We start from the raw sequence: 25,492 nt of genomic DNA, 5'->3' as shown, positions 1-25,492 counted from the left end.
CGGGGCCTGTGTTGATGAGCAATGGGTTCATCATGATTGCGGCACTTCTGTTCAGAATGGTAAGAGGGCACAAGTAATAGGTGCCCTCGCACATGGGACAGGGGATGTTATAAAAAAAAAAAAAAAAAATTTTGTGTCAGAATTTATTTAATTTATAGGACACTGCCCCTTTAAATGTTATAAAGTAGCCCCTCATAGTTTTGGCGGGCTTCACAGCAGCGCACGCCCCTCTAGAACATTCTGACCCAAGGCTTTATATAGGGGGTCTCTGAGGTAAGCCCCTCAGTTAGGAAGTGACTGCCTGGCGAGCTCTCCTCTCCTCAGCTGTTGTTGCTGCACTCGCTGGCTCTCCTTCCTATAATGAAGTCTCTTGTTCGCCAAGTATTGGAAAGAGCAGCTTTAGAGGGGGGAGAAGAATGGCTGCGGAACTGTCTCATGGTGAGGGGAGCGGAATCTGAACAAGTAAGGGAAGGGGTGAGCGGAATGGCGGTACCTGCGGCGGTAGTGCGGGCAGAGGAGACGGCCGTTAGGAGGAGTGTATCTCCCTCACCTCAGGCACCAGCAGCGGGGAAGGCAGTGGCTAAACAGGGTCAGCGAAGCCGTCCTCCGGAGCGGCCAGCATCCTTGAGACAGGTGTCCGACAGCACAGCTGTTGGACAGTCAGAAGCTGCGGGAGGGCTGAGGAGAAGCAGAAGAGGCCTGAAGAGAAGGAGGTTTTCTTCACCATCACCGCCACCCAGTGGTGAAAGGCGGGATAACACCCGGCCTCACAGAAGCAGAATTGAGAGAGCATCTAAGGAGAGGGTTGCTAGGCAACCCAGGGAAGATAGTTCCAGTCAGGTAACAGCTGAAGATGTTTTCTTAGCCAGGCTTTACGTCCACAGGTGAATACAAGCAGTACAGAAGCACAGCATACGGTGCCTCCCGTTAGCCAATCAGCTACGCTGTCGATAGGAGTTGGTGAGTTGGCGCAATTGAGCAATTTAAATGTTATTTTAGAATCTTTATCTAAATTTGCGAGTTTGTTAAATGTTACACCTGTTCCTGCTGTTAATGTTCCTAGTTTTAATATACAAGGTCCTGGTAATGTATGGTCCCCAGTCAGCACTACGAATCAAGCGGCTAATGTGGTAATTAGTGTTCCGGTCACACCTGTGTCAGATGGTGGTACCAGAGTTAGTCAATTTGAACACACGGTTCCTGAGACGTGTCTAAAGGAGGTGATGCCATGCGATATGTCGCCGCTTGGTTATCATCTCACAGCAGGGATCAAAGAAAAAATTTGGAAGGGCGAATTTATCGATTTGCTCTCATTGTTGCCGTCAGCAAAGGAATTTGCTGTTAAGAATGAGAAGAAATCTGATGATGGGCAAGATTATAGGTCATTTAACAATTGGCTTCAAGCCTTTTGCATTTATTTCGGTTTTGGGTGAAAAATTTCCAGAGTATTGCAGTGGGTATTCCAGCATGTAGAGCATATCCTGGAAGCGTACAAGAACTTTGGTGGCCTGGGATGGTTTTACTACGATGAGTCCTTACGACAGAAACTATCAGTTTATCCCAGCCTGAAATGGGGCATGAAGGACGTAGGCCTTTGGTTAAATTTAATTATTCCTCAAAAGTTTACGCCAACAAAACAGGCAAGTGCTGCGCCTATCGTATCCCCCTATAGGAAGGGTATTTGTTATGCGTATAATGAAACGCAGTGTAAGTGGGCAGCAGCGTGCAAATTTAAGCATGAGTGCTCATTTTGTACAGGCAATCACCCAGCAATGAAGTGTTTTAAGAGGGCAAGTCAGCAAACTCAGGCATCTAGGGATATTTTTCAGAAAAGCCTGCACTTCAGTGAGGCTGGAAAAAAAAAAAAAAAAAATGCTCCCGTGGCTGCAGGCATATCCAAACAAGGAGAAGGCCCAATTATTAATTAATGGTTTTTAATCAGGTTTTAAGCTTCCATCTTTTAAAGGATTGGGTTGTAAAGTTGAAAAAAATTTTAAATCAACAGATCAATTTATAGATATAGCCAGGGAGAAGATTTGCTAGGAAATTGAGGCTGGGCGGGTAGCAGGCCCATTCTTGGACCCGCCGTTTAAGAATTTTCGCATATCTCCTCTAGGTTTGGTCCCTAAAAAGGAACCCAACTCCTTTCGAGTAATACATCACTTGTCATTTCCTAGAGGAGATTCTTTAAATGACGAAATAGACCCTATTATATCATCGGTTTCATATACTACATTTGATGAGGCGGTTGATATGATTAAGCAATATGGCCCTAGTGCATTATTGGCTAAGGCGGATGTTCAATCTGCATTCCGATTATTACCTATTGCTCCGGAAGCCTTCAATTCCTTAGGTTTTTATTTTGAAGGCTATTTCTTTTTCGACCGCTGCTTGCCTATAGGATGCTCATTGTCCTGTGCCTATTTTGAATTTTTGCGACTTTTCTCCAGTGGGTGATGGTTCAGGAATTGGGTTGTCAGGGGGTCTTACATTACTTGGATGATTTCCTTTTTGTGGGACCCCCTGATTCTGACATCTGCCTTTTACTTCTAAAACTATTTTCCCTTATTTGTAAACATTTTGGGATACCATTGGCTGAGGATAAAACGGTTTTACCCAGCACTTCGATTGAATTCCTGGGTATTTCTATTAATACAGTCATTGGTCAGTGTCAGCTCCCGATGGAAAAAATTTCTAGGATGCAGACTACAGTAAGTGAATTTTTGAGGCGGAAGAAAGTTCTCTTAAAAGAGCTTCAGTCTCTGCTAGGCCTGTTAGCATTCGCTTCGCGTATTATGCCAGTAGGTAGAATTTTTCGAGACGTTTGGCTTTAGCAATGTCTGGTTTTAAGTCTCCTTTGGCACATATCCGGCTAACGGCGGATTTAAAAGATGATTTGCGCGTTTGGTCACGTTTTTTAAATGACTATAATGGCCGGTCATTTTTTCAAAAAGACTGGATTTTTGCTGCTGACCTTCAGTTATTTACGGACTCAGCAGGATCTTTAGGGTTTGCGGCCGTCTGGGACACGCATTGGTGTTGCGGGTCTTGGCCTACCGCATGGGTGGAAAGTAAATTTACTAATAATATAGTTTTATTAGAATTATTCCCGATTTTGGTTGCCCTTGAACTTTGGGGGTCTAATTTCAGAGATAGGAGAATTTTGGTACACTCAGATAACAGAGGAGTTTTGTATGCAATAAATGCTTTGTCATCAACATCTACATTGGTATTAAAACTTCTCCGCTATCTTGTTTTCTTATGTTTGAAGTTAAACATCTGGATAAAGGTCAAATATATTCCTGGAGTGTCAAATTGCATAGCTGATTCCCTATCCCGTTTTCAGTTCTCTCGTTTCAGGGAATTTCATCCGAACGCCGATCCGGTGGGATTTAATTGCCCGGATCATCTGTGGACCTTGATCTAGATCTGGTCTTTGATGCGATAAAGTGGCACCTCACACTTGGTCGGAGTATGGTTCCGCTTGGCAGAGATGGTTGTTATTCTGTAATGAGATGGGTATTCCATCTGAGCCACCTCGGGAGGGTGATATGCTAGCTTTTTTATGCGCATTGTTGAATCAGCAGCTATCATATAGCCACATTAACAAGATCCTAGCGGGGTTTCATTTTTTCTGAAATTGAAGAATTTCGGGGGGTTTATGAGTTTTTCTCGATAAGACAAGCCCTCAAAGGTTATAAAAAGAGAATGTTCACCCCTGATTCACGCAGACCTATATCAATTGATTTACTTAGAAGATTATGCTTGGCCTCCCCTGCTGTCTGTTTTTCGGAATATGAGGCAAGACTTTTTTCAGCAGCCTTTGTGCTTTGTTTTTTCGCTGCGCTTCGTGTTTCCGAATTGGTCTCAGACAATAGGGCGGGCCAATCAGGCCTTAAAGCTAAGGAAGTCATTGTGGGAAAGGATAAGGTTAATATTTTCATTAGCCAATCAAAAACTGATCAGTTTAGAAAAGGCCATTGGTTAGAGCTGGCAGCCTGTGGTGATCAGTATATATGTCCTTGTGCAGTTCTTAGCAGGTATTTGGAGGTCAGACCCCCCTTTTCGAATAATTTCTTTATACATATAGATGGTTCAGTAGTCACTAAATATCAATTTTCAGCTGTTTTAAAAAAAAAAAAAAAAATGTCTAAAGTACTTATAGATTTACTGCACATTCGTTTAGGATAGGAGCTGCTGCGGAAGCGGCCAGGATGGGATTAGATGAGTCTATGATAAAAAAGTTGGGAAGATGGGAATCGAAGAGTTTTAATCTATATATCAGACCTAATTTATCTGTTTAATTCCATAGGTGTCAAAGTTTCCGTATGGATCATTGGACACTCCTTTGTTCACTGTGCACGAAAAAGAGCTGCACACCGGTGTTATACTGAAAATTTGTCTTTTGATATTGATCACTTGCATATATTTTGGAAAGGAGTGAGAGGTCTGAGTTGGGTTAATTTGTGTGACTTCATTTATAGATTAAAGGAAGTTTGGCCAGCCCCATCCATATTGATATTCTATTTGGGAGGGAATGTTGTGGGAGTTTTGAAGTCATTAGATTTATTATTCAAGATTAAAAAAGATTTATATAATTTCAAATTACTTTTTCCGAATTGTACAATGGTGTTTTCGGAATTGTTCCTCGTTTAAAATGGTTGTCTTCTATAGAATTTAAGCCTTTGCAAAGGACCAGGAGGAGAGTAAATCACGCAATGGCAAAATTTATGCCATTGGTCGGTGGTTTTGCTTTCCGACACGTGGACCTTGAAGGTGGTTTCCCTGGCCTTTACAGGCAGGATGAAATCCATTTATCTGATATAGGCCTAGATATCCTCAATTTAGGGTTTCAAAATAGCATAGAAATGGCCGCGGTGGTGGGGGGGCCGGCACAAGTTTGCAACTAGTCCCGGCGTCTGGGGGACTTTGGTGGTTTTAAATATGTTTATTTTCGCTCGAGTTCTGGGACTGAGCGATACAGATTTATGTTTTATAATTTTGTTGGAATTGAAATTTATTGGATGGAATTTTGAATAAATAATTATTTAATTTATTTATAACCAATAAAGTGCCGCGGCCATTTATTTATGCCAAAAAATTAATTTGTGTTTGTTTTTATTTATAGTATTAGTTTAGTTATATTAAAAAAATACATCCTCCTGGCCCATGGTAAGAGGGCACAAGTAATAGGTGCCCTCGCACATGGGACAGGGGATGTTATAAAAAAAAAAAAAAAAAAATTTTGTGTCAGAATTTATTTAATTTATAGGACACTGCCCCTTTAAATGTTATAAAGTAGCCCCTCATAGTTTTGGCGGGCTTCACAGCAGCGCACGCCCCTCTAGAACATTCTGACCCAAGGCTTTATATAGGGGGTCTCTGAGGTAAGCCCCTCAGTTAGGAAGTGACTGCCTGGCGAGCTCCCCTCCCCCCCACCCGTCGCTGGCACTTTATGTGGTAGAGTCACCCTTGGATCAAGGGGGGACTTTGGTGGTTTTAAATATGTTTATTTTCGCTCGAGTTCTGGGACTGAGCGATACAGATTTATGTTTTATAATTTTGTTGGAATTGAAATTTATTGGATGGAATTTTGAATAAATAATTATTTAATTTATTTATAACCAATAAAGTGCCGCGGCCATTTATTTATGCCAAAAAATTAATTTGTGTTTGTTTTTATTTATAGTATTAGTTTAGTTATATTAAAAAAATACATCCTCCTGGCCCATTATATGACAGGTGCATTTGACCTACAGTCACGGCTTTCTGTCCTGCATCTGAGATCCTTAGCCTGTCTGGAGGAAGCTGAGATGAACGTAGCCCAACAATGCACCTGTTACACTGTTGGAGGAATTTCTCAAAATTGGAGCAGGCAGAATCTGGAACCAATCAGCCTCGAACTTTAGCTTGCTCAGTTAGGATGGCCATATAATATACAATTTTCTTACATTTTTTTGTACAATTTTCTTTAAATTTACCTTCAACTATGTAGTACAAAGGCCTGCCTAATTGAATACAATTGAAAGCGGTGTTTAGTTTTGACCTCCTATTATATGTTTTTTTGTAAATCTAACAGAAAATTGTACAAGAAAATTGAACATGTATGGCCAGCCTTAAACTTCGAAATTGAAAGCTAGAAGTTAATTGGTTGCCATGCATAGATGCTACAGGTTCTGGCTGCTCCAGTTTTGATTAATTCCCCAAACAGTGTCACATTTCAATTGATTTTTCCCTCTCCATGTCCAACAAACATTCTACCGCACATCTTTTTCTCCAACATAGCACCTGCATATACCCACCAAGTTCTCCTTTCAGTCCCTCTTAATTTTCCTTACTTGTCCATTTGCCAGCAACACTATAGGGATATGACACTTTGGTTTCATCATTGAGTTATTACAGGACCTAGCTAGTCAATTAGTTGTGACTTTACTGGTATCCCCTTTGGCATTAACTTTGCATTAACTTTGGCATTAACTTTTGCATTAAATTTACATTAAAATTGCAGGCATTAACTATAGTGTGTGTGTTTTTTTTTAAATGAAAAGGCTAAATACCTTTTCTCACACCGCAGCTGTGCGGTCACATGACCCCCCTCAGCACTTCTTCTCCAATCTATGGAAAGGAGAGGCTGAGATTCCCCTGTGATGGCAGCCGGTCAGCAGAGGAAAGTCACATGACTGCTCAGCGGCAGTGTGGGAAAAGGTATTTAGACGTTAGACTTAATTAAAAAAAAAAAAACACAGTTGCCTGTGTAAATATATTTTACAATGTGACAATTATCAGCTAATCAAAGCAAGAGAAAAGAATATATATATATATATATATATATATATATATATATATATATATATATATAAAAGATGTAAAATTAATTAAAGTCCAAAAATAAAGTGCTCAATCCCAATGGAGTTTAATGACATCCAATATGTGAAATCCCTTCAGCATGCAGACTAGTGCTGTGTTATGTCTGCAGCAGATAGCAGTCACCCTGTGTAAACCAAAACACCAAGTGTGAAGTAAAGATCCCCACTTACCAGGTAAAGTTGTCGCCTACGTGGTCCCCGTGACCAAGGTATATCCTCTGATCGCTCTCCAGTGTCTTTTCCTGGTGGCATACATTAAAAGGTCTAAATAATACAGGCATCTGCACTGTGTAATGGAAGCAAGGACCCGCTGGGTGTCGGTGTGCATTCCTCCTTCACTGAAAAGTTATGCCCCATGTGTTCCATCTTGACACGTTTCGTCACCATGTGACGTCTTCAGGGGTTTGTATTTTTGGGATATTTTAATGTATGCCAACCTACTATGGAGATTTTAATTAAAATACAATACATTTTTTACTCTATGAGGAGACTGCTCTTCTCTTTTCTTGTTTGCTATTAAATCCTGCCACTGGAACCATTGGGCATAACACCATGAGGAAAAGACAATAGAGAGCGATCAGAGGATTTATCTTGGTCACAGGGACAACTTAGGCAACATTTAACATACATAACAAAAGGGTCAACATGTAAGTATTGACATAAATCACACACAGCATTCACCCAATCCTCCAAGACTGCCAGAACTATAGATTTTAGGTAAAGCTGACCATTGCTGATATTTTTTTACCTGTAGAAAGTAGAAAGTAGAAATATACTGGTGCACTAAGACCTATGGTTGCACAATTCTCAAGTTCCCAGGCACATATCCAGAAAGTCACATATCCATATGAATAAATACCTGATTGGAATGACATACAACTGCTATTTAGCAGCATGAATTATATGAACAGTTTATAAAGATGAACTGCCTTGTTAACAATTCATTAAGAATATGATCATTCCAATTTAGTACACAGCACCATCCTCTTATCTTTGCTTGTGCCTAGCTTATGTAATATTATTTCTGAGAAAAACAAAATAAGCTTTTATACTGGCTAGAAATGTGAGATTTATAAAAATGTGATTTCCTTCCTGAATACTATACAAAATATTTTTCGCCCCTCTAATATTTTTCTCTAGTAGAAGCTCCGGTGACGGTTTTACCCTTGGACAAAGATTAGGATAATTAAAAACTCATGATCAAATGACCTCCAGTTAGTATAGTTCATTCTTTGCAGAAATACAACAGATGGTTCTGCCAATTAAAACATGTAGCTGAGCAGTTATAGGCTCTACGTGTCTGCAATATATTTCAGAGCTCTTCCAGGTATTTTAACGAAGCGAGCCTGTTTTAACCCAGGCAAGAAACAACTGCAATTCAATGAGCTTAGCATGACTACATGAATACTTAAACACATAGTATTTAGGTTACATTATTTTTAATTAGGGAGGAAATGTATGGCTATCTGGAAAACATGACATATCATAAATTGTTTACTAACTGCACGGCCAAGTTGTTTACCTAAATAATAAGTAAGCATAACCCATAATAAGTGTTTAGCCAATTTATGACCGAATTTCGATCAGTGTCTGGGCTCGTTGCTCGACAGAAGTCGATTGTTTATTCGACTTCTGTAGAAGGGACATGGACATGGTCAATAAGTGTATTCAATGCAACTGTCAGAATACAATTGGGTTGACTTACTAAAACTGGAGAGTGTAAAATCTGGTGCAGCTGTGCATGGTAGCCAATCAGCTTATAACTTCAGCTTGTTCAGCTAACCATTTCAGCTCCAGAAGGTTTTACCCCGTTAATGACCAGGCAATTTTTTGATATTCGGCACTGCGTTATTTTAACTAACAATTGCGCGGTCGTGCGGCGCTGTACCCAATTACAATCCATGTTCTTTTTAATCCCCACAAATAAAGCATTCTTTTGGTGGTATTTGATCACCTCTGCGGTTTTTAGATTTTGCGCTATAACCATATAAAAATATAAAAAGAGTGACAATTTTGAAAAAAACACAATATTTTTAAAATTTTTACTTTCTGCTATAAAACATTTCCAATAAAAAATTTAAAAAAATCTAATTTGTATTCTGTTACATATTTTTAGTAAAAAAAATACCAAAAAGCATATTTTAATTGTTTTTTTCAAAAGTTATAGCGTTTACAAACGACAGGATAGATTTTTAGACTTTTAATTATTTTATATTTTTTATTAGTAATGCCAGGGATCAGCGATTTTTAGCGGGACTGCGACATTGCGGTGGACAGATTGGACCCCTATCTGACGTTTTTGACACTTTTTGGGGACCAGTGACACTAATACAGTAATCAGTGCTAAATAATATGCACTGTATAAATGACACTGCCAGGGAAGGGGTTAATACTGGGGGTGATCAAGGGGTTAAGTCTGCTCTTAAATGTGCTTACTAACTGTGGGGGGGGGGGCTCTGTGAAAGGTACAAAGAGATCCGTGTTTAAGCTTAGCTGAAACACACAATCTCTCTGTGCCTGTGTGACAGAAGAGCCGCCTGCTTTGTTTACAAAGGCAAGCGGCTCTTCTGTCAGTTTCCCCGAAGATCGCAGGAGACCGGCGGTGATCTAGCCCGCTCCTCCCGCGGTCTGGCTCCCGCTGTGTTTAATTACAGTGCACCGCCGAGTCCGTGTGCACAAAATCACGTGATCAGTAAATCTGCGCCAGGCGGTCGGCTAGTGGTTAAGCATTGACAAAAAAAAACTGGAAGCTGATTGGTTTCTATGCAGAGCTGCATTGGACTTTTCACTCTCAAGTTTTATTAAATCAGCCTCTATGTCTTGGCGGGGGATGGATTCCTCCATCCTCTTTGATTGCATGGATTGAAAAATCAGTAACTGCCAAAAAATCCCCCCCAAAAAACTGTGTATGGCCCATTTGAGACAATGTCTCACTGTGAGATCTATACACATCTAAAAAAGTAAAGCTGTACAAGCAGTGCAAAATGACAATCATGAATGTGATAGCTTGGGGGAATAACTGTTCTTAGGTCTAGTTGTCTTAGCATACAATGATCTATAACACTTACTCGAGGGGAACAGTTTAATCAGATAATGTCCAGGATGTGAGGGGTCTGCAGTTATCTTCTCTGCACATTTCCTGACTCTGGAGTTGTACAAATCCTGGTTTGTATTAATGATTTTTTTTCTGTAGGTTGAACCAAATCAAACAAGGACGTAAGCACAGAGAAAAGACTCAGTAACTGCAGTGTAAAATTGTATTGGCAAATCGTGAGGCAGGTTAAACTTCCTGAGCAGACGCAGGACGTACATCTTTTGTTGTGCTTTTTTGAGGATTGTGTTGATGTTCTATGTCCACATCAGGTCCTGTGGAATTATAGAGCCCAGAAATCTGAAGGTCTTCAAAGTTGACACAATATTGTTGAGTATGGTGAGAGTATGGTGAGAGTATGGTGAGAGGGGACAGTGGGGCACAGTGGGGGAGATTTACTAAACCTGGAGCACTCAGAATCTGGTGCAGCTGTTCATAGTAGTTAATCAGCTTCAAACTTCAGCTTGTTCCATTATGTTTTGACAAAAAAATCTTGGTTTTGGTTTCTATACAGAGCTGTACCACTCTCCGGTTTTAGTTAAACTCTCCCAGTGTATCTGTTTGTGTGTGCGTGTGTGTGTGTGTAAGGGGTGGGTTGTTCTCCTAAAACCCACTATCATCGGCATGGTTTTGCGCATGTTATGCTCCAGGTTGTTATGACTGTACCACAGGGCCAACAGATTCACTTCATGCCTTTATGCTGGCTCATTGCCATCTCAGTCTGTTAACACTAAGGCCCCTTTCACACGGGCGCTCCGTATGTCGTATATCACCCCATCCGTTTGCGGGTGATATACGGACATAATGCATGGCAATGGGATTGCGGATGTCAGCGGATGACCATCCGTTGACATCCGATTTGCGTCCTTTCAGTTCTGTGCCGTTTTTTGGAACGGAACAGAACCCTATTTTTCTTCCGTTTAAAAAACGGAAAGGATGCAAAATCAGATGTCAGCGGTGTCACCCGCTGACATCCGCAATCCCCATAGACATACATTATGTCCGTATATCATCCGTAAATGGATGGGATGATATGCGCTCATACGGACCGGATGACACAAGTGTCATCCGTGTCCGTGAAAAAAAAAAAAAAGTGCCAGAGCGGATCGCAATACGGTCCGCTCCGTGTGAAAGAAGCCTAAAATTGGGGAATGTCCTGGGAATGCATTTTTCGGTGTAGAAAGAAAAGAGTGGCGGAGAGAACACACATCCTTAGAGTTTTCCAGTATTGACTCTGTGGGTGCTAATGGATATGCATTCCATCAGCCTTACTGGTTGCTTCCTATCTGTCAAGAAGTTGGTATTCCAATTTGGTGGGTGAGTTTGGAGTGAAGGGTTTCTGATATGATTTGCTGGATGCCAAAATGAAACCCATAAACAGAATTTGCCCTTTGTTGACAGCATCCTGCACTGACCTATTTGCACTATAGGTGAACTGCAGAGGGACTGTGATGTCCTTATGGTGGGTCAGCACTAGTCTTTAAAGGTGAAGTATAGCCAAAGCTTTTTTGGCTACACATCTCCTATGGATCAGTTCGTTCAGCACACCTGTGACCTGTTTTTAGCGGGCAGCAGAATAAAGTTCACTGTTGGCTGACATCACAGAGCCGGTCCAGGTCATGAAAAGATCCCAACCATATAGTTAGGATCCACCCAGAAGCCTGGACCAGCAGCTGGCTCCGCCTCTCAGCGAGCCACTGAGAGCCTGAGCCAGATGCTCCTCTCCCCTCTACACTCTGGCGCTATAGTGAGTGCCAGAGGGGCAGAGCAGAGAGAGAGAGACTGACAGTCACCAACTCTCTGCAGGCTGAGCAGCAAGAGCTGAGTGATCAGTGTTTTTTTTTTGTTTCTACAACCATACTTCTCTTTTAAAATAACTTTATGACTATTATTACTACTTAGGTCAACAAGCATGTTATCATTTAGTCCTGTGATGACTGTGGAGGATTTGAAGCGGGGGGGGGGGGGGGGGGCGACGACTACATACTGCTCCGGTGATCTATTGAAGATCTGTGTGAAGACGGGTGCCTGCTGATGCCAGCACAGACCTTGAGATATGAATGTGCCTTCCTTTTCCTTTGTCTCCGAAAGATCTGATACATATTCTCTTCACAGTCACTCAGTAGAGGTCAGACAGAGGAGGAGGCATGGAAAGTTGCCTTGGGTATGTTTCGGGACGTGATTACTGTGCTGGAGTTTATGGGGGATATAATTGACTTACCAAACCTTGAATAAAATGCATTTAGGTTGTTAGCCAGTTGATGGTTCTCTGTAGTATGGGAGGATGGTTTGCTGTAGCTGGTAATGTCCAGCAGACCTCTCCATACACTGAAGCTGGGTTGTTAGTAGAAAATATGTCTTTCAGTTTGTCAGAGTATGTCCTCTTTCCTGCTTTGATCCCTTTTTTCAGCATGTTTCTGGCCTGGGTGTTTTAGTTTTGATGTAAAACAGGGCTTGTTAAATGTTTTAAGACTTGGTGGACAAACACAGACATCCTCACAAAAGTTGATACACTGTATTATGTCACAGTGTCAGTACACTTGTCCAGGTTTTTGGCAGCAGTGTTTTCACCTGTACAGTCAGCTTTGGTCAACTTCTTCAAAGTCCTAACTACAGGCTTTGCAAATTTAAATGTTTGTCTGTAAGTTGGAAAGAGATGAACCATGCAGTGATCAGAGAGACCCAAGGCTGCAGAACAGAGAGAATAAAAAGCATTCTTTTTTACAGTGTAGCAATGGTCCAGTGCGTTTTTGTTCCTGGTGGAACCAACAACATGTTGGCTATATTTTGGCAATTCATTGTTGAGATTTGCTCTGATAAAATCCCCAAGGAAGTTTAGTAGGTAGTCTGAAAAGGTCCCCTCTATGCTGATTATCTGCTAGCTAGCTATTGCAATACCTCACTGACTCAGGCTTGATGAGAACACAGACGAGAACATAAGCAGAAAAACTCCTTAGGTGAATTAAAAGACTTGCACTTTATAAATAGTGACTCTAGATGAGGAGTCATACATCTAAACACTCCCATACCTTTATGTAGAAACAGGATCTTTTCTTCCCTTCACTTTCCTAGATAGTTCCATTTCATGGTCCAGTGGAGTTAGAAGTTCAGCAGATATAGCACGAGCCAAGTTTTGGTGGAGGACAGTGCAGCTGATCTTGAAAAGCTGGTAATTGCATTGTTAATGATTAGGAGTTCATCCATTTTGTTAGCCTATAAGTGTAACGTTTCCAGATGTATTGTAGGGAGTGCAGTTTGAAATCTCAGTGCATGGGCAAACTACCCCTACTGACATCTCTTGCATCTCCTCCAATACCAATAGAGAGATGGTGCAGTGAGTTTTTTTGAAAAGGTGCAGGTGCTACTTTTGATGCAACATAGTGTATTTTTGATTTTATAGAATTCAATGGGAATGCATGGAACGTGCACGTAAAATGCATTTTAGAGTGTTTTTGTGTGCAGTGTTTTGTGTATGTTTCCACAAAAAAAAAAAACACATGAAACATGAAAACACATCAAAAACGCTTGTAAAAATGCACTGAAAAATGCATGATTATGTAACAGCACAAGTGTGAACCTAGGCTTATATTTTCAAAATGCATTCAAACATTGCCTGCTTCAGTTGTGACAAATCAAGCAAGGCTTAAAGTATTTCCACTTTGGCGCAGGATTATACACAGAACTCTATAGGCTGGAAAACTTTCAAGACATTTTTTTTAAGCAAGTACATTAACATACAGTTACCAGACAGGCCTTGATATCCTAAAACTCTTTAACCAAATTTACCTTTTGTAATGAGCACTTCTCATGAAACATAAGTGGTTGTTATAGTGAGAAATGCTTGCACTTAATTAGTTATATTATGCATAACAGCTAACGATGTAAAACTAGAAGCACTACCAGCCTGGATCCATGCACTTCTGTTTCCCAACTTTTTGCTGCTCAAAGCTGTAAAAAACCCTGCTTTTTATCTTGTACCTACAGGTAAGCCTATAATAAGGCTTACCTATAGGTACAGTGAATGTCTCCAAAACTTGCGATTTGTAGGAGATATTAAAGCCCCGTACACACGATAAGAAATTCGGCCGGGAAATTTCGTCCGACGACCGATCTGCCGATTTTCGGCTTGTTAGTATGGTGCTTTAGACAGCCGTCTCCTACTTTTCGGCTGACAAAATCCTGATGTGCAGGCATTAAAATTTTTGTCCTCCGTCAACACACATCCGATTTTCGTCTCATTAGTACAGATTTCGACGGGGAAAAATCTTATGAGCAAGACTAGGCATGCTCAGAGATGAAAAAACACATAGAAAGCAATCCAACACATGACATCACTTCTAAAATAGAATTCTGTCGTACGGGAAAATTTGTGTGCCGTCTAGAGCACATTCCAACCAACAGACACCACTCTGGATAAAAGACAAACGACCAGTCGGCGGAAATCCGTTGCGTGTGTACGAGGCTTTACACTTGAAGCAGTCAGTGACATCACCAATTCATGCGCATTGCACTCTGAATTGACAATACACTGAGCTCACCGTCAATTTTGAGTGCTGTGACTCCAGAAGTAAGGTCATCGTTGCCGGCCATTCAAAGGCCGGAGAGCGTGAACCCAGAAGGAAGATCAGGGGAAGATGGAAGTGCGGACGGGAGACAACATAGTGCTGGAAGGCTTCATTTTAAGATAAATCTGTCATAATGTGAATGTATAATATATATGTGTAAATCGTTGCATAAATTTAGGGCGGTATATAAGTACCTGTAATAAATAATGTGCTAGTATATGGTGCATTTATTCTCCACCAAAGGATGTATGTCACATTCACAGTCACATTCACTGCCTAAAAATACAGCATTCCTACACAGAGCCAAAATTTGGTTACCTGAGTCCAGAAACATACCTGGGGATCGTTCCAGTCATGGCTGCACTTGCTTTAAGGGGAAGACAATGCTGAAAGAAGGCAGCTAAATGTTGTCACCCATCTAAGGGTGCTTTTACCCATTCATTGCTGGGGTCTAAGTTTGTAATGCCTTCTATATATCATTGGAAGAAGATGTGTCACTCCTGCTAGTTCTCCTTACCACTGTGAAGTCAAGTTCTCTGGTTCTATATTCTCTTTCAAACTATATGTTGCAGTCTTTTTTCAGAAATAAAATCTTGAGTTACTTGCCAGCATTCCATCTGCCCGTGTTTCCTTCTGTATAATTCTGCAATGTGGAAAAAAAATAATGCAGTTTTATGTTTGAGATTAATCAGATTTGACTTTGCTTAATGACAGATTAGGCAACTATTCATGCATTGTGATAGACAGCAGTGTAATTGTCCTTGTTTGAATGTTTTCAACTGATTGTCAAAATAGTTCATTATAACTTTGCCCTGTGTTATCTTGTTGCCTTGACAATTTAGTGTAATTCAGAATTCATGCTGATGTGACATTGTTCCCATGTCACAATGTCACCTTTAGCTGCCCATGCGTGACGACAAAGAGGAAACTGCAGTGAAAAAAAAAAACATCATATCTTTTTTAATGGAAATACAAATTATAACAGCTGGCAATAAGTGCCCTGGGATAAGAAAGCTTCCTGCCCTACAGTGCTGCTTTTTGTTGCCTTTTATTATTCTACTAATGATTATAGGAAAGATAAGGGAGAATATTATTAAAACGTTTGCTGCGAGCAAAATCATTTGTGGAAGAAGTCACATTCAATTCATTCATCCAAATTTTAAAAATTGTTTACCAATTTACCAAAATATCACTTAATATTTTGCACAAGGGATAATTAGACACATTACCAAAAGATGAATCAAATTACAGCACAAACAATACAAGTTTAATCTATAATGCAGATATACAGAAGCTGAAGATCAGCCTTGTGTCTGCACTGCAGGGCGATTCAGCTGTTCATTTCCCAATGCTAAGCCTCTGTACTAGTTTCTTCTGCAACAGTATCACATCTCACAAATAGCAGAGGAACCAGCCAGAGAGGGACACTACGGGGACACTGGGATACCACCAGAATTTGTATGATCTCTGTAATGTTTAAAAGACATTGTTATTTTAAAGTAGAAACAACAGAGAAGCATTATTTTTAAATGTAGTTCTATAGGCAGAAGCGTAACTACAAATCGTTAGGCCCCATAGCATAATTTTGATGGGGCTCCCCTGCAACCTCTCTCAGCGGCACCTGACAGTATCAACTGTGACAATAAAATATGCCTAAAGGACAGACAGCAAGAGAGCTGTCAATAAAGTCAGAAAACTACTAGGCACTAGCTGAGGAATAAGTTGTCAGGGAAAAGCAGTGCAGTGAATTAAAGTGTTACTAAGCCCAGGATCCTGCTTTCACTATGGCTGGTCTCCCACAGTACACAGAACATGGAAATTCAATTATTTTAGTAAATATAAACAGCTAAATACCTTTTCTCTTCAGCAGTATAGAGCAGTCTTGTAACTTCTATCAGTGTCTGGTTAAAGCTTGTAGTAGGAGTTTTCACTCTCTTTTGACTGTCCTATGAGGCTGCATGACCCCTGACCCTCTGTCTGGACAGTTCTTATTGGCCCTATGATGTTCACATGCACCCTCCCAGAAAAAAAAAAAACCTTCTCTAGCAATACACACTAAACTGAGCATGTCAATAGTGCCTCCTAAGGCTCTGTGCTATCAGGAGATTATTATTATTATTATTATTATTATTATTATTATTATTATTATTATACAGGTTTTATATAGGGCCAACAGTTTGCGCAGTGCTTTACAATGTGAGGGAAGATAATACAGTTACAATACAATTCAATACAGGAGGAATTAGAGGGCCCTGCTCGTTAGAGCTTACAATCTAGAAGGGAGGGTCAAGTGAAACAAAAGGCAATAACTGTGGGGGATGCGTTGATGGAGAAAATGGAAGTATAATTGTTAGGTGTGGGTAGGATAGGCTTCTCTGAAGAGGAGGGTTTTCAGGGATCGGGAAATAGGGTAGGAGATAATCGGACAGATTGGGGTAAGGTGTTCCATAGGATTGGAGAGGCTTTGGAAAAGTCCTGGAGGCGAGCATGGGAGGAGGTGACGAGGGAGCTAGAGAGCAGGAGGTTTTGAGAGGAACGAAGTGAGCGATTAGGTTCGTATTGTGAGACTGGGCTAGTGATGTAGCTGGGGGCTAAGCTGTGGATGGCTTTGTATGGAGATGGATTGGGTACAGTAAAAGAAGGGGAGAATCAGAGAAGACAGGCTCAAACAGCTTTTTTACACAATGCAGAGGATTAATCCCTTAGGTTCCACAGTGAGTATAACAAGCATGCTTTTTAAAATGTTCTTGCTAATTGTCCTCCATGCCACTTTTCCATAATATTAAATCTTGGGGTCTTGGCATAAAATTCTAAGCCCTCCCATCGCCACAGCAGGCAAGTGGTAAATATGGATGTTACTCGATAACCCTAATACAAACTTTTTTCAACTGGACAAACCTCATCTGTCTTAACAGGTGTTAGCTGAGGGGACACTTTAGTGTTTTTAACAGCCTTAGAAAGACTGCATTATGCATACAGAGTTCATTTCAGAGTGGCTGGGCAGTAGTAGAATGGGCCGGCCCTACCATGGGTCCCACTGAGTTATTGGACCCAGGCAAAACTTTGAGAGGGGCAGCAAATTGATGCCCAAGATTTTTTTTCCAGCAGTTTTGCGTGTCATCAGTTTGCGGCACGTTACGGGTGGCATTTCCCCATCTCATACTGATGAGTATGAGTATGAGGAGACGGAGCGTCTCCTCCGGGGAACATCCCCCACATGATTGTGGTGTGCGCAATGATGTCAGACATTCAGACAAACAAAATAAAACTTGAGTTTGTGGTTTAGAATTGAACATATTGGTATGTCATATGATTTTGCATATAGACAAGGAGCTGTTGCATGTAAATCTGACTTCCTGATAAATGTAATATTAGTTTTAATAATCATGATATAAAATAATAGATGTGGGGGCCTTTTGGTGGGCTTGATTTAATTTTTTTGGGGGTGGGGATGGGGGGCAGCATTTCATTCTTGGACTCAGGCATCACAATGTCTTGGGCCACTCCTCGTAGAAGAAGTGTTCTGAGGACAACAAATCTACACTGCTAAGGCCCCTTTCACACGGGCTGTCCGATCACGTCTGTCTGTCAGTGTTTGAGGCGGACCTGATCGGACCTTGCACTCTCCCCTATGGAGCAGTGGATGTCAGCAGTGACATCCCCCTCTATCAGATACGGTCCTGCCACCAAAATCCAGACAGGTGGTGGTCCTATTTTCGATATTTCTGGCGGATCAGATCGGAAAGGATCAGATGAAAACAGACTGGCGGTCCATTTTCACCCGATTTCCCCTTAGAGGAGAGCGGGACTGTGTCTGTCTCCGCTCTGCACCGTGAGTGGAGACGGATCTGTCACCTGCCTGCTCAGCGAGAATTAGAAGAACGATCCCCCACTGAGCAAGTGGAGTCCACCAAACGTAGGCACCGTGTGTAAGGGGCCTAATGCCTCGTACACACGATCAGATAATCGTACGAAAAAATTGCTTTCGAACTGATCGCACGATAATCTGATCGTTAGTACACAGCGTTCGACAGCCGATCAAGACATTTCGTCCAACAAAATCCGAAGGGACAAACACGAAAACGTTTGTCGTACGATAGCCTAACGAATGACAATCGTTTAATCAGTACAGTATGCGTCCACTAAAAATCGATAGACAAAGACCACGTATGATCAGAAACACGAAAATAACCCGGAAAAAGCCTGGCTGCCATTGTTTTTGTTTTGCACTATCCGATAGGTAGCTACGCAACCAGGAAGCTTTTCCAGAACCGTACGAAAAAAATCCTAGGTTTAGTATGCATTGTTGAATTCGATACTAGTATTATGCAACAAAATGCAAATGATAAATCGTCCGATTATCTGATTGTGTGTACGAGGCATAAGACAGCTAAACAAATAATCCCTGCAGCACAAAGTAGGGGAATCTGCAATTAGCAACAATCCTGAATATTCCTCCTATGCACCTGAAATCAGCTATCTTAGACTGCCATCTTTAGTTTATTTTGCTTGAACAATACACTTGGCTAAAACGAATACTTTTCATGGATAGAAAATAATATGTTTAACACTTGCAAGGGTGCTTACAACATACCTCCCAACTTTCTATGATGGGAATGAGGGACACCTATTAGCAAAAGTATGCAGGCATAAGACACCCCCCCCCGCCGCCATGCCCCCCTTAAAGGAGAATTATACATAAAAAGTGATTGATTAAACCCACAAGTTCTTTTTTACCACTACTATTCCTTTATATTGGCCTTAGAAATTTACAAATGCAGCAATTTAGAAATTGGAAATTGAAAAGTTTAGCACTGGGAAACACTTTTTGATAGATAAGTAGTTCATTTTATATACCACTTAATAGATCAGAGCAAAATGAGGGACAAATAAGGAGGAAAGAGGGACAGATGGACTTTGTTCTGAATGAGGGACAGTTACTCAAAATCGGGGACAGTTGAGAGCTATGCTTACAATGGTTAGCTTTTTTACATTTACAAAAAACAATCATCCCAAAAGGAAAAAAAAATGTTGCTGTAACTGCTTAAGAAGTACACGTCAATCAAAATCTGCTAGTCTAAAACTATCTTCTGTAAAAATAGTGCAAAAAAACACCAAAGCAATTGCACACAGGATAAAAGTGATAATAAATAAGTTATAAATAAGTAAATTAATTATTAGTGAAATTAATAAATATATAAATATAGATCAATATCAATATGTTTGCATTAAAATAACCATGTGCAAAAAACAACTTAAAACATGCTGAGCAGCCCGTCTAAACAGCAGATGTGTTTAAAGCTAATTAAATGAAGAAGAGAGACCGCGCTCAAACAATGTACCAGTAAATAAAATTAATTGTGAAAAAAGTCAGTGTTTAGTTTGTTATTAATAAATCCAATGTGAATACTAGTGTCCGTATCCAAAAAAAAGGGGTTCCCTTGTGCCTAGTTTCCACAAGTGAGTATGATGGGTTAGCAAATCATCCAAAGACTCTGCTAATTCGTATTTGTGGGTATGTGCTCTCCTCCACCAGCACCACATGCACAGCCTACTTACCAGAGGAACTTTGAGATATAGCGATTGGTTATAAATCCCACAGTAGTCCACTCAATGTCAAACATAAGCCAGGACCCGAATATATATAGAGAAAGGATGAAGAGGCTTATAGTGTAGTAGGCTTAGATAGACATTTATTAAAAATGTAGCGACTTACAGTTCATAATAAAGACAGCCGGCCAGAGTAATCACAATAGGGTTCCAGAACGCCGTTCCACATTCCAACTGTGCTCCAAAAGCCGGAAGTGACGTAGCCGCGTGCTATCGACTCAATGCCTTTAGTCAACAAACGTCTGACATCATCAGGAGTCACCTGATGACGTCAGGTGTTGGCTGACAAGCGCAGTTGGAATGCGGAATGGCGTTCCGGAAACCCTATTGTGATTACTCTGGCCGGCTGTCTTTATTATGAACTGTAAGTCTCTACATTTTTAATAAATGTCTATCTAAGCCTACTACACTATGAGCCTCTTCATCCTTTCTCTATATATATTCGGGTCCTGGCTTATGCTTGACATCGAGTGGACTACTGTGGGATTTATAACCAATCGCTATATCTCAAAGTTCATCTGGTAAGTAGGCTGTGCATGTGGTGCTGGTCGAGGAGAGCACATACCCACAAATAAGAATTAGCAGGGTCTTTGGATAATTTGCTAACCCATCATACTCACTTGTGGAAACTAGGCACAAGGGAACCCCTTTTTTGGATACGGACAATATTATTCACATTGGATTTATTAATAACAAACTAAACATGGACTTTTTGTCACAATTAATTTCATTTACTGGTACATTGATTGAGCACGGTCTCTCTTCTTCATTTAATATTATCCTCTCCCTAGCTAGAGTGACAATGCTGCTGTCCAAAGGTGTTGTTTCAGATTGGAAACACCCTACGACAGGAAAATAATCAGATCTTAAAAAGGAAAAAAATGCAGCCACCACATTTAAGGATTGGTAAGCCTAAATATATTTACTTTTTATTTTTGGGTTTGATACCACATTAAAGTTACCCAGAACAACTAGAAATGATCAGGTCTTTTCTTAATAAAGTAAATTATATTTGAAACTGCACTTCATGAAATAATCAAGATGTACTAAAAATGACAAAAATACAGTACACAATGCCTACATAACTAAAAGCAAAATTATTTTAAATGAGTCTGATACTACTTATTAAGGGGCCTCCAGTGTCTCCTAATATTTGCTTTGAATACATTTTTTTTGTAGATGTAGAATGCTAATTGTTTTCATAACAATTATAGAGGTTACTAAACTTTATATACATGTATTTTGTGTAATTGTATTTGTAAAATGCTATATATCTCTGTGCAAAACCACTGTGTAGTCAGAAATCTCTGAGCCCCTCTGTGCTTCGAGACCGCATGGCAGATGTATCTTCTTCTTTAGCTGTATACAACCTATTCACAAATCAATTAAAAAATAACTTGGTTAAGCTAACTTCAAATTCTTCACAGAAGATAAATACGTATGTGAATCTACTAAAAAGAACTTGTTAAGTATAACTAAAAGCAAACATTTTTTTTGTAGTTTTGGATAGAATGGAGATGGATTAGAACAGCAATTTACGTTTTTCTTTTTTGTGTCTTTGTCCTCATTAGGGAGATTCCCCTCTCTGTTTGTCCTGTTTATCATTATCATAAAAAGTGAAAGTAAAAGAAAACCTCAAATTTTGGTCTGTCCTCATTAACCTTCCTAGCGGTATTCCCGAGCGTGTCTCGGGGTTAGATTTTAGAGCCAAAAGCGGTAACCCCGAGCCACACTCGGGGTAGCGCTAGGAAGATCGCCGGATCCTGGTAGAGGTTTTACTTACCTTGTCACCGGGATCCAGCGATGTATGCGGGCGGTATGCGGCAGCAGAGCTTCCTCCCGATCGTCTGCGAGCCCCGGCTTCCGTCTCCTGCGACGTGACATCCGCAGGGGGGTGGAACCGGCGGCAAATTCAAAAAAGTATATGCACAAACACACTGATACACTGTAATCCTATTGGATTACATTCCCTAAATAAAATAAATTGACCTTTGATTGCCCCCCAGTGCTTTCTCCATTGCACTTCCTGCATTATTCCTATACACTGTATCTGGATCATTGCAGAGCGACCATGGTCTCAAACAAGCGCGCCGCAACATCAAAAGCGGTGTATGACCTGCTGGGCGAGAGCGACAGTGATCCTGAATCGCATGCAGAGTGGAGTGACAGCGATTCATGGGGAAGCTCGTCATCCGACGCTGAAAGTGAGTTCAGTGATGATGCTGTGACTGTGCTGAGCGATGTGCGTACTTGGTGCGTGATCGACTGCGGTACGGAGCACGTAGCGCCCCCAAGGTTCCCGTTTACTGGAGCGCCTGGTATCAAAGTCGATGTTGAGGAGGATAACCCCTTGGCGTATCTGCAACTTTTTTTGACCGATGAGGTTATCGGAAAAATTGTTGTGGAGACCAATCGGTACCAGGAGCAACAAGCCGCAGCACATCGGCGGTTTTCAAGGAGCAGGATGTGGGAACCCATTACCAGTGCGGATATCTGGAAATTCCTGGGCCTAATTATTCTGCAGGGAGTGGTGGGGAAACCCCTGCAGAAGTGGTATTGGACCACCAACAAATTATTGGCCACTCCTTTTTTTGGAACCATAATGTCGGAGTACAAATTTTCCCTTATTATGAGGTATTTGCACTTTACCAATAATGACGATTTTGATGAGCCTTCTCATCCGGCTCCGAAGCTCAAAAAGATCTGGGACATTTACCAATTAATTTTGAAAAATTTCCAGGAGTCCTATGTCCCAGAAAGAGACATTTGCATAGACTAAAGTCTAATGGCATATAAAGGGAGACTTAGCTGGATCCAATATATTGCGTCCAAGCGAGCACGCTTTGGAATCAAATCATTTATGCTGTGTGAATCCAGCTCTGGATATATTTGGAACTCGGTCCTATATACCGGGAGAGGAACCAAGTTCAACCAAAGGTTCAGCAGCTATGGGATGGCAACTGCTTCTGTTCTGACGCTGATTGAGCCTCTGCTGGATCAGGGGTACTGTGTCACCACAGACAATTTTTATACGTCCCCAGAACTGTTTGAGTTCCTCCTACAGCATAAGACAGATGCGTATGGGACCGTCAGAGCAAACCGGCGTGACATGCCCCCCAGCTTTGCCAACAAAAAGCTGAAGCCCGGAGAATTCGTTGCCTGGCAGAAAGGAAAAATGTTGGCACTTAGATGGCGTGACAAAAATGATGTCTGCCTGATGAGTACCTTCCATAACACCTCTACTGTCATGGTCCATACAAAAGGGGGAAAAGATGTCCTGAAACCGCAACTGGTCCTGGATTATAACAACATCATGGGAGGTGTGGACAGAGCTGACCAGGCCATGACTTTCTATCCGGCAATGTGGAAACAGCAGAAAAAATATTATAAAAAAATATTCAGGCACCTCCTGGAGCAGTGTTTGTAGAATGCCTTCATTCTCCTAAAAAAGAAAAGTGACCGGCCTGTTATCCATGCGGACTTTGTGTGGAAAATTGCTGAGCTAATTTTTCTCAGGCACCAGACACCAACAGTAAGTAGATCCGGACGCCGTGCTGCTGGTGTTGTGAACCCCCGAACGACTGACCGGTCGTCATTTTATGGACCACATTCCGCCGACGGAGAAGAAGACTGCACCCACAAGGATGTGTGTGGTGTGCTGTTCCAAGCACGACGACACCGGGCAGAAAATAAGAAAGGAAACGCGGTACTACTGTCCAGACTGTGATGTTGGACTTTGCGCTGTACCCTGTTTCAAAATTTTCCACACCCGGGACGTTTATTGAAGCAGTATGACCACTAATATTGCATCCTTTTTGGCAAAAAAAAAAATATATTGCATCCTTGTTTGACAAAAAAAAAATGTCAGTGTTTTTGATTACATGATTTACTATAATTTATTGAATAAAAAGTGTTATTTTTTGGAAAAAAAAGTGTTATTATTATATTATTATTTTATAGTTATTTATTATATTATAATTTAGGATTTTGTGTTTCAAAATTTATCATACTCGGGATGTTATAAAGAAGAACACACGGTAAAAAGAAATCATATATAAATAGTTGGTTTGGGCTGCTCATTCTCAAGAATTACATGCAAAATAATGGTACCGCTTTCAGCACCTAAAATCCGAAAGAATCATACCGCCAGGGAGGTTAATAGAAAGGAAATCGTCCAGTGGGATTCTCTAAGTTTGCAGGGGTTTCCTCCTACTTCCTGTATGGCTATGGGTCAGGAAGTGAAGGTAAATCTCCTCAATAGGACACAGATGGCAAAGAAAAAAAAAAGAATCTGACAGGGGTTATAACTCCCCCCCCTTTTTCTTTCAAAAATGAAACGAAGGGTTTTCCCTTTAGTTCCACTTGAAATGCACTGTATGTGATATGTATGTGTTTCTCAACAAAACTGAGTTATGCTTTAGGAACTAGAACCTAAAGGCACAGATAGCCTTCACCAAAAACTGCCTATGAAGGTAAGGGGTGTCTGTAGATAAAAACAAATTTGATATAGGTGTTAGCCATTTATGTATCTCACTACCGCTGACTAAAAAACTCCCAGAGATTGCATTTCCCTGTACTGCGTTATTGCTTGATATATTAAAACTGAAGAAAAGAAAATGAGATTAAAAGTGGACCTGTGACAGTAACAACCAATCAAGATTCACTTTTCATATAATGGAAATAATAAACAGTTTATGGCTGCTTGCTATGGGTAACCACTCCATGTTTGTTCTCATTTTTTTTCTTTAGTTTAAAAGAAGTTGCTCCACAGTGCCATAAAAATGTGTTAAATATGTTTTTTGTACAAAGTAGAATGTGTAGCTAGATTCGTGCTTCGTATTTTTGGTTGATTTTAAAACAGAATTAAGTTAGACCTTGTTTACACAAGCGTACATGTATGTGAATCGCTGTGTTCATTTGTGTGCAGGCAGTCAAAATTATTAGATAAATAGAAATGGTATGAGCTTTTTAACATGCTCAAACAACAATAAATCCATATTTTGTATAAAATATCCAACAGTTTTATTTATAATCTATTTTAAAAACATAATAAAATCATAGACAATAACATGGTCTCTTTTATCCACACCAACTACAATGGCATTTTTACAAATTCTGTGATGCTACATTCTCAACATGTTTCGCCAATACATGGCTTCTTCAGGAGCACTATTGCTGTAGCACTAAAACTGTGTAAAATGAAAACAAAGAACACTTTTACAATCACCATTATTCCATTTTTCCGAAATATAAAATGAAAGATTAAACCTTTTATGCTCATTTTCTTTTCTCCAGTCTTAATGAATAATCTACAAAGTGTCATGGGCAGAAGTTACCTAAAAATTATGTTTGGCTTCTTA

This window comes from Pelophylax lessonae, assembly GCF_965119305.1.
Source record: "Pelophylax lessonae genome assembly, chromosome: 3".
In the NCBI taxonomy this organism is placed as follows: domain Eukaryota; kingdom Metazoa; phylum Chordata; class Amphibia; order Anura; family Ranidae; genus Pelophylax; species Pelophylax lessonae.
Note: the sequence above shows the minus strand (reverse complement) of the source record.